Genomic DNA, 11,438 nt, shown 5'->3' on the forward strand with positions numbered 1-11,438 from the left:
CTAAAAATAGTTTGGACTCTTATCAATTCGATTTTCAGAAGAAAGGCATTTAAGATTGATCTTGAAACACAGCATTGAGTATCATTACATAGTGTGCACGTTTTAGCAAGTTTGAAAATACTGAGTGGATATCTTGGTAACTCTTATCACATTAGACAACAGCACATTAAAAAATCTGTCCATCATTGGTTGTTGCTATGGCAACAACCTAGTTCCAACTGGAGGGAACAGGATCACTGGGCTGGCTCCCACAGAACAGACTATAAGCTTGCTTTCCTCCCATTGTCCAGCTCTAAGCCACCGTTTCTGAGTGTTGGAGTAGAGTGTGTGGGGACCATGATATTCTAGCAGGAGATACACTTCTGGTGGACAAGAACACAGGGCCATTGTAGTGCCTGTTGTTTATTTGCTAACAAGTTATGTAATAACACCTGGGTAATCATAGGTAGATACCTTGTAATTTCTTCTGAGACCTTATCTTTGGATCAAGATTCTACACCAGGAAAAGCCATTGTGTATAATTTAAACTGAATTTTCACTCTTTGATTACCTCTGAAAGTTTTGTGACTATCTTTGAGCTGTCATTAGGCCCCATTATTCTCATAAGGACTTCTGATGCTACCAATGGAAATTCCTGCTAATGCTGTCCAGATGGAACTGGCTGATGGTGGTTTCCAGGCAGGAAGTCTGCTCTGAGTGGTTGGGAAGAGGCCCTCTTTGGCATGCCTGATTCCAGCCCGTTGTCCTCCCATGCAACATGTGGGTTTAATTCTCTAAGGCAGATCATCAGATGTATGGTGTCTCCTGTCTTATACCAAGCTGAGGGTGGAGACCCAAATAACCCCCGGGCCATAACAAGCTTCTCTTCAGATCTATGTAAATTCTGCTTTGAAATGCAGCACTTTAAAAGTAGCCAGACAGCAGAAATTATCTTTGCAGGATGGATCTGTGAGTAGTGATTGTTTTTCTTTTCTTCCTTTTAATCTTCTACAACCATAACCTTTAACTTTATAACATAAAATAATTGTGTTGCATTATTTAAATGACCTTACATTTTAAACTCTTCATCTCAAAATAATTTGAAATTTACAAAAAGTTCATCAAAGTAGAACTAACTCACCAAATGTTAACATTTGATGTAACCAACAGTATAATTTTTAAAACCTCATTTATTGAAATTCTACAGTATGAAGCTTTTCCTCCCCTTTTAGCTGTCTATCATAGTCATAATCATCATCTCTTAATCATTTATCATCTTTATATCATAATGGACTCAGGGATATATGATCCATTCTATGATTACAATCCATTTCTATCATCGTTTTATTGCTCTCCTATCTCTAATTTGGCCATTGGGACTGCTCCGCGGCACCTCCTATGGGCTTTTCTGTGGACAGCATCCTTTGAGCAGCTAGTCCTTGCTCTCCAAGCTCATCCTGTCCCCCTTCTGCCCCCCACCTAGGACAGGCCCCTGAAGATGCTACTTTCTTTTATAGAGAATGATACTTAGAAAACAACCTCTGAGGAATAGGGAAAATACACTCTGTTTTTAAAAAGAAACAGAAAACTTTGTGTACTCACCATTTTTCTTGGTCTTCATAAGAATAAGCTTCAGAATCAGAATTTTTATTCAAAATTGTCTTTATAATATATAAGATTTTTGGAAAAAGTTTATTTCCTTTCTGATTATAAAATTTATATGTATGCTATGGATAAAAACTAAAATATAGAAAGGTACAAACGAGAAATAACTTCTCATTACCAAGAGCTGATCACTGTAACATTATTTTTACTCATTCATATGTTTATTTGCATTTCTATACATTGAAATTAGTAAAAACTTGCTGTACATAATCATTTACTTCTATAACTTAATATACTTTCAAATAATTACCATATTATTAAAGTATTTATAAAATATATCTAAAATGCTCTTTTAATGGGTTTATAATATTACATCACACAGAGACTGTTTCTTAGAGCTTTAAGATTTTTTCAGGTTTTTATTGTTTGTACCTTGACAACAAATATTCTTATATATACATATTTGAGCTCACCAATGTTTATTACAGATCACATTTTAAAATAAAAATGCTTATTTTGTTAATTCTTCCATAAACTGACATAAACCAGTTTTCCATAAACTGTTTTGTTTTAGTATCTTTTAAAGATGGGATGGGAGATTTCCAGAATGCTATATAAATAAGTCACTGCTTCTCAGTAGGCTGTCAAACTCAGAACCTAATTTGTCATTCCTCTACTTTTGTTTCCCAGTTTACACAGTTGCTGTAGTTTGGATCTTGAATGTCCCCCAGAGGCTTTGTTCTTGGACAGTGGTGCTATTGGGAGGCTTAATTCTCAGATGGTGGCACTATAGGGCAGTAGGGGAGCCCTTAAGATCTTTTGGGAGGTCCTTAGGTCATTGGGGGTGTACCTTGAAGGAGATTGTGAGACCCCATCCTTCCCTTCTCCCTTTTGCTTCTTGCCATAAGGTAAGCAGTTGTGCTGCTCCAGGGTGCCCTGCCCTGATGTGCCACCTTGCCACAGGCTCAAAGTCACAGGGCCAACAGATTTTGGACTGGAGCCTCCAATAGCATGAGCCAAAATAAAGCCATTTTCTTTAAGTGTTAATTATCTCAGGTATTTGTTATACTGATGAAAGCTGGCTAACATAATCATTGTACCATGCCATATGAAAATAATAGTTTTAGAGGAGATGGCATTTCGATTTTGATCAGTACTATAAATATTTCTCTCTATTATGATAAGAATTTCACAATTGTTCATAAAATAAATTGGTAGCATTTTGAATCTTACCCTTCACTTTCCTCCCTCCCTCCCTCCCTCCCTCCGTCCTTTCCTTCCTTCCCTCCTTCTCTCCCTCTCCCTTCCCCCTTCCATCTTTCCTTCTTCTTTTTAAAAATACTTACCATATTAAAAATGCTTACCATATTTTTTCTTTTTAACTTCACAAATTTACTTAGCACAGTAAGCCTACAAGGAAATCATGATAAAATGAAAGATTTAAATTGAAGCTTCAGAATTTCATAAAAACGTCAAGACCCAAATCCTAAAGTACTAGTATTGCATATTAAAATTTTCCCTTTAACTTAAAAAAGCTTAAATTTATGTGCCTCACAGGTTATTAAATAGAACTAGAATTAGCACACATGCCAAGCATTTCACTTTTAATTATACACCCAAATCCTATATTGGATTTGACACAAAAGCATGACTTTGAATGTGCGTCCCAGTGGTGTTCAACGTAAAGTGGTAGAAGAGCAACATTTAATATAATTTAAATATACTTACCGCTTACACTGATCCTATAATAGAACTAGCGAGAAAAATTGAAATTTGTTTTACAGCTGTAGTTTATTCCCCTTCACTGTTAATCCTAGAGAATGTTGTGTTAAAAAAAATACTGGACGTCGAGTCTTTAAAATCAACATACTTGTGGAATAAACTTAAACCACAAGCTTGTATTGAAAAAGCTGGCAAACTGAAGTTTTGTTTTATTTTTGAAAAACTTGCCCAAGAGTAGGTCATCAGGATCAGTTACGTTTCTGATCCTGATTCAGTTACGTGCTGGGCATGCCAGGGATCGCTCTGTTCTGTTCTCACCTGAAGGTGGAGACGTAGCGTCTGCTATAATCACGGCTGCTACTCATTGTTCCTTGGGCACCCGTGTAATGTTTGAGTGGGAATTCCTGGTGTGTTTTCTTGTAAAACTTGGTTGTACCCAACTGTGGTGCTCTGGTCATCATTGTTGTGCCCGTAATTACCACTCGACTGCTGGCTGACAGGGCCACCATAACTGAACTGGTTTGAGAAGCCCATGCTACCCATCACTTGGCTGCCACAAGAGCCCCTTTCTCCTGCTGCAAAGCTCACTAACTGTTCAACATACCTGTGTTGCATATTTTCTTTGTCTTTCAATACAGCTGCCACTGCATCTTCATGAGTTGCCAACCTGACATCTGCTTCACCAGATATCTGTCATTAAGATTGATCTCAGGGTGGATTCTCACAAGGCTGAGAAGTGAAAAAACTGTAAATGTTAATCTTAGTAGCTCCGTGAGGTGATCCCTGCATGTGTGCACTGCATCCCATCATAGAGCCTAGAGCCACCGTCCCTGGATCTGTGATCAAACATTTCTGAAAAACAGTAATTGAGATTTCTCCCAAATCGATCTGGCACAAATCCATAGCCATCGTAGTCCTCAAAGCCTCCACAGCCTGCACTGTACCACTAGGCCTCAGCCTCTAAGAGCCAGATCCTCTGCCAAATTGAGACACCCTCTGCCAGCCCAGGTCTGTACAGGACCTGGCTTCTGCATGGTGATAGCTTTCTCTGTGGATCATAATGAGTTCTAACCTCAGTTTTTGTGTTCTTAAAGATTTTTATATACCTATGCCCTATTCTTTCCTTGTGTTTCTTTAGAACCTTTTTGGCTATTCAGCAGACTGTACAGAGCTCTCCACCATGCCTCCACCCTGGAAGCCTAAGGGCCATGTTATCTATCTTGGCATCATTTCCAGCTCTGAGAACTCAACACTTTCTTCCTTGCAACATCCACAGGGGCATCCTCTAAGTCATTCAAAGCCATCATGGCTGTGTCCGGACTATAGACCAATCTGCATGAATGCCTACTTAATTCCAGCATTATTTCACTCAATTCAGTATGATTGATTACATAAATAGGTATCAATTGTATTATTTATCATGGCCGACTGATATAATGAATTGATACTTAATTTGCCTATTTTTAAAAATTCTTTAAAATATATATTATCAGGAGGAAGCCACCTCTGAAGGTTTTAGTAATGACACATTCTATGTTCTATGAAAATTGACACATGGACCTGATAGTTTGTGAAGCTCAATGATCACTGCTCTTCCAAATAACGCTGAGGCTGAATCTAAGTGAGGGAAGTGGCATGTCACACTCCAGTGTGTTTTGGTGTGAACCTCATATGCAGTCATAAAGCAAAGCGATGGAAACACAGTCTTCTCCTACGCTTCTGAGAAAGTTAAGTGCTTGCCTTGCCAGGGCTAAAAAATGCCACTTCTCTCTGAGACTGTGGAATTCCTTACCTTGGCTGCAGAATCAGTGGGGAAGTTGAAGTTGGTGAAGCCTCTAAAAGTATGAAAAGTCTGATAGGTTCTGTAAATGTGGTGGTAGGAAGGGGAACAAGTCTTATTCACAAAGTTGTATAGTCCAGTTTCTATAGGTACAATCCCAGGGAGAAAGTTTTAAGAGCAAGGGTGTCACTCCAGTTTTTAACCTAAAGTAAAAATGTTTTCCTTCTTTGTAACTCTAAATAGAGCATTAGCAGACAAAAGCACAGAGTTTTGCTTTGTCAGATTCTGTTTTAATTGTAGCTTCCTGAAAAAATCTTGGACAAAGGGTGGACATGAGGTCCTGTCATCCTCTCCATTCCTTGGCCCATCTCCTGAGCTCACACAGTGGCAGAGACCCAAGCATGTGGTTCCTTCTCTCCAAGCTCTCACAGCACATGTAGAAACCAATGCATGAACTCATCATTTCAATAAATGGTGCTCAGCAATGAGATAGTGGGGTATGTGTGTGTGTGTGTGTGTGTGTGCGGCAAATTCCTGAAAAGAAAAAAAAGACTCCTTTAAAGGCATTTCCTCCTTTCCATGTTATATCAGCTTTAATTTAAATCATTTGACTCATAGACAACTCAGGAGAGATAGATTTCATATGTGAAAGCATTTGACATTTTCCTTTCTAGTGTTTCTGCTGATGTTAACCCTTGGAGGATTAGAAGCTCTGGACATAGCAATTTTAAAGGAAATTTTGTGCAGCGGAGTTCAGCATCCATGGGGCTCCTCCATGTGCTAGATGAGTCCACTCAGACATAGGCTGGGCCCTCACTGCCACTCAGGGTACAGACTGGAAGGGGATGTGCACAGCCCTTAAGGTGAGTCCTGATATGAAGGCAAGAAATGTGGACCGAATGGAAGGGGATGGCTTGATGGATAGGTAGGCAGAGACTCACCTTAGGTCCCTCCACAAACCCAGATAGCGGGCTTAATGCAATGGACCAGATCCATTTCAGGGGTGCCTATACAGGAGGATGAGATTTCAGGGTCACAGTGGGGTCTGTGCTCATTGATCTGAAGATAGGTGGTGTAGGTTTGAAGCTGAAAGCTTCTGGCCAAGCCTGGGAGAGCTGACAAGTGCTGATTACTAGCTGATTGCCATTTGGAACAAAAACTAGGGGGAGGATGAAGCCCCGCATACCCTGAAAACCTCTTCTCACCTATAATCAGCTCCTTACAACACCCGAGTCAGAAGATCAGTCCCTCAGCCTGATTCCCACTGGCTCCTTAGGAGGCTGGGGGAGCGCAGCTTCCACATATCACGTTAGGGATTTTTTTTTTTTTGAGATGGTGTCTTGCAATGTATTCCAGGGTGGCCATGATCCTCCTGCCTCAACCTCCTGTGATCTGGGATTACAGCATGTACCCCCACGCCCTGCTCACAGATCACATTTCTATGAGGACAAATAGCACTTCAGTGTGGTATGCAGTGGTGCAATGTGGGTTACCAAGTCTGTTCACAGCATGCGCTAGTGATGGCATGTCATTTGACTAAATAGACATTCTTTGTTCAAGTGTCCAAATAACTGTGTTTTGGACTTGAGCACTTAACAGCATGCCCTGGATTCTCAGCACGTCTGTTAATATTGAGGTCCTGGTTCTATGGAGACCAGTCACTGCAGCAGAATCTGTGGTTGTCACCAGAGACCCAGTGCTTATTCCCAGAGCATGGCTGCTCCAGCTTCCAGTTCCTGTCCTCGTTCACTTGCTATTGCTATAACAGACTACTCCAGGCTGGGGAATTTCTAAAGAAAAGAGGTTTATTTTGGCTTATGGTTGTGTCAGCTGAGATGTCCAAGATCAACTGTCCACCTTGGGTTGGGGCTTTGGGGCTTTGTGGAAAATAACTCCTGTGGACCCTTTGTTTCTACTATGTCACAATTCAGTCTTTCCTCTGCCCCTTCTTTCTTCCTCCCCCATGCTGTGCCCCAGTAGTGGCTCCTGTGCATTTTTCTCTATTGATATCACACACACCAGTCTTAGTCTCTCTCCAGGGAACCATTGTGCAACAGCTGCTGTAGGATCCAACTGTGGGGAGGGAGGAGGCTGCCAGCCATATGTGAGGTTTGACTTTATCACCATTTAAGGCCGTGGCTCCTCTCTAGCTATTGTCTGCGGAGGTGAGTTTATCCTCCAGGGGACATGTGGCAACTCCTGGTGATATTTTGATGCTCAAAGCTGGTGAGGGTAGAGGAATGGCATCTGAAGTAGAGGTCAAGAAGGCTGGTCAACACCTTGTAATGCTCAGGACAGTCCCCTGCAACAAGGGACTATGCAGCCTAAAATGTCAATAGCACCAAAATCAAGAATCCTTGATCTAAGGAATATCAATGAGACAATTCATAGCAGCACTTTTCTAGAAAAGAAATCCCCAGTGAAGACTGTCTGTGAGACCCATGGTTCTCAAAGTTGAGTAAACATCAGAATCTCCTGGTGGTCATGAGTGGGCTGCCCTGAGAGTTTCTGCATTGGTAGGTCTAGAGACTGTGGCTGGCAGGGCCTGATAGGTTGCAGGAACAGGTCCTGGGTGATTTTGGCACTCTGGTATGCAGTCCTCACATTGGGAAGCACAGTGTAAGGCTCAACTGTTTAACATCTGTTCTGTGTCATCCAGTAAGTGGCCTGTGCATGAAAAGAGTGGCATCCTCTGGCTTTGCTGTAGTGTACATGCATGTGGGTTTTTGTTTCCTATCTATAACCCGAGGAAAGGTCAGAAAGAATATAGTTCATCTCCAGTGTGAAAAGCTTGTGGGTCCCCAGGCTGCCTGGCAGGGGCTGGAAGGTCTGCAGCTGGGAGGAAAACAGCCACCAAAGTCCCAAGACATTGAGGGGCATTTCTGCAGGACTTCACAGTTTATAGGTCCCATCAAGTGGCAGAACAGGAGTAGCTGGCAGGTAGCTTATTTCTTATCAGGTTTTCCCTCTGAGGGATAAGGCTTGGGGACAGGAGGACCTTCCCACCAGCTCAGAGGCCACATAGCCACTGGAGAGTAGCAGAGCAGGGACTCAGTTCACACCCTTGACACTTGGTCTCCAGAGACTGAGAGGTAGAGACAAGACCTGGAACAGTGACTGTATACTGAGTCCCTGTGTATGGACAGCAAGAACAGGTTGCCGCAGTGGAGTGGCTCTGTGGCTGGAAGGACAGACAAGTCAGTGCTAAAAACGGATGAAGGCAGATGGGTATAGGGTGCCATGGTGGGGAAGAACACCAGAGGATGACTGACTGAGGTTGGAACTTCAAGTAAAACCCCAAAGGAAGTGAGTCACCTTTTAGAGTGAGGTGAGAGCAAGTTCCGAGGCCCTGAGGCCACTTGGCAGTGCTGATCCAGAGTGAGGGACTGGTGTGAGACACAGTAGGTAGAGAACGGACTGGGACAGTCCACTGTGGAGCCTTTGGTAACAGAGTAGAGACTTCTGTTTCTATCTGAGTGAGACACCGGTCGTCACAGGTTACCTGGAGTGGCGTGTGTTTTAATTAAATTACTCTGAGTAGAAATGGAAGGTCGAAGACAGTAGCATTGGCAGAGCTGCAGCCTCTCCTGTTTGGGAGTGGGAGCAACAGTGGGATGGGGAGAAGTTGCTGGAAAGCCCCTCCATACCCCCTACTGTTCTGAGAACTCCTGCATGGGGAAACCTGCTGCTATCTCAGGGAGCTGCCCTGGAGGGCTGAAGTGCTGTCTTCTTGGGCAGCCAGTGCTTTAAAAAGGTCCTTTCAGGTAGGAGATTCACAGGGAGGTAGATCCCAGGAGGGGAGGATCAGGGTGTCAGGAGAAATGACTGCCCAGCAGAGATGTTTCTGCAATGTGGAAGCATCAGCGCTAAACTGGGAGAGCCCTGGCAATCCGAGTGGTTGGTCACTCCAGCTGGACAGAAAGGGTTCCCAGTGATGTCCACAGAGGAGGCGCCTCAACCTTCAGGGACAAAGGAACCGGGAGTCTTCACCTTCGACCACTTGGCCTTCGATGAAGTGTCACACTATGAATTCTAACTTTACTTCCACAGGCAAAATGTGTCTGGTGGTGTAAGGACAGTCACCGTGAAGAGGAGCCGGGGCTGGCCATGTACAACAGGAGACTGGGTATGTGGAACGCTAGCAGGATGGGGACACTGGGCCATTCCTAGGCAGCTTCTGCTACAACTCTATAATCATTCATCATTGTTGAAACTCTAGGATGAAGATGTGCATGGCCTCTGAGGATTTCTCTTGAACTCTGGAAAATTCTCTGAATGCTGAGGTACTGAAGAATTCCATGCTTTGCTTCATTTCCATGCCGTGTGCTAATGCTTGGATATCACTGCATCCTTGAACCCTAGAATATGCAGGACGTTGCCCAGAGCCTCCTGCACCGAGGTCTTTCTTGGGTACAGCTTCTGCAGCAGGAGGGTGAGGAGTGGAGGCTGACTGCCTCTGTCACCTGAAAACACTGAGTTACAAGGGACAGAAGTTGAACGCCAGTGGGCACATGTCATAGCACCCACTTTCCTTGCAATACTGTCAAGAATCCTACTGGCATTTTCAGCTAGGATGGAGATTCATATCAGGTAACCAGTTTTGTAAAATGTGTGCCAAAATTTGTTTGATGTCTCCAGGAAGAGGGAAATGGTGTGTGTGGAAGGCAGATTAATTAATGCAATTTGCTGCTAGCATCACAGTCATTTACAAATAAATTGCGCCTTTCTTTCTGAGGGCAATGATTAGCTATCTTCCTGAAGAAGTATAATTTTCTTTCTTAATCAATAAAGGACCATCATATGAATCTGAGTATATAAAATTGGAATATGAGGACTATTATAACTATTGTATGCCTTCCCAAGTCAAGACATTTATAGAAAAAGAGAGAAAGAAAAAAAAGCAAGAAAGATAAAAAGAAAGAAAGGAAGGAAGGAAGAAAAGCTGAAAGAAAAAAGAAACAGAAAAGCCTGGCAGCTGTATGCATTTAAGTGGTTATAATTTAGTCTTTATTTCCACAAAGACGAAAGCAGGGAAAAATCACCTTATGTCTATAATTTATTTCTCTGAGCTAAGGGTGTGTGTGTGTGTGTGTGTGTGTGTGTGTGTGTGTGTGTGTGTATGTGTGTGTGATTTTTTTTTCCCTCTACAGACAGATTACACTGAGGTAAGTTGCTTCTCCTTTTCACTGACTTAAAAATGCCAAAGGATGCCATTACAAACCTTGTGTTAATGACCTTTGTTGATGATTGCTGGCCATTCTTCAGAATTATCCTCATTACACTTAGTACCACCAGAATGTCCCCAACATCACCAAACTCACCTCCTTATGCAAGAAGGAATGAGTGGCAGCCAGACATAAGGGCCTCTGGGCCAACCTCTTAAGAAAAGAAATGTGATATTGGTGAATTGTTCATAAGTGTATCAGCTGCACAAATATTGATCAAGTACACACCATGTGCTGGACCATGTTGAAAACAGGGTTGCAGAGGTGGCTGAGTCAGGCACTCTCCCAGACCTTGGTTGAAGACAAGGTTCTGAACACATGGAGGCCTGCAACCTAAGGAGTCCTACCACTGCCCACAGGGCACAAAGGAGACTGTGAAATCTTATGAGGTTTGAAAGAGGAATGGGAAGACCGGAGTACTCTCAGGTCCTGTGCTGAGGCCTGGAGGAGAGCAGCATGGGTGTGATGAGGAAATGGACACCCAGTAGGGATGTTCTCCCATGATGTCATCCAGGCGGGTGGCTGGCCAGTCCAAACTGCTGGTTGCACAAATTATTACAAAAAGAACATGTGAACTTCCAACATTTCAACTCACATCAAAATATATAGGGTACTGCATTTTTCTAATTTTTTATAAAGGGCCATGCCTTTTTTCCCCCTGTTTTTCTGTACTGGCAACTGAGCCAAGGGCCTCATATTTTCTAGCCATGTAAGCCATTATCCCTGCCCTTTTGCTTTTAGTTTGTTTTTCAGATAGGCTCTATGGCTAATTTTTCTCAGGCTGGCCATGGTCTGAGCTCCTCTTATCTCAGCTTTCCAAGTAGCTTGGATTACAGTTGGGCCCTGCCATTGGTTGTGTCCAACCAATCCCTTTTCTTGATTATGTATGGTTCCTTGTTTTCCTTCTGTGTGAGCTACACCCTTAAAGCATCCTCCAAAACTTGTTTCTCTTTCTTTCCAAGTAAGGGTAAGAAATTGAAGTCATTTGGAAACAATTTTCTTGAGGAAATTCCTAGAGATTTCCATCCCCTCTTGATCTTTTCCTGTGGTTTCATCCAAGTGAGAGAGTCATTATAATAAAACTCACCCTTGTCAAGTCTTTCCAAAGCATTCAATTTAGCTTTCAT

Source organism: Castor canadensis, chromosome 12, assembly GCF_047511655.1.
Source record: "Castor canadensis chromosome 12, mCasCan1.hap1v2, whole genome shotgun sequence".
Lineage (NCBI taxonomy): Eukaryota > Metazoa > Chordata > Mammalia > Rodentia > Castoridae > Castor > Castor canadensis.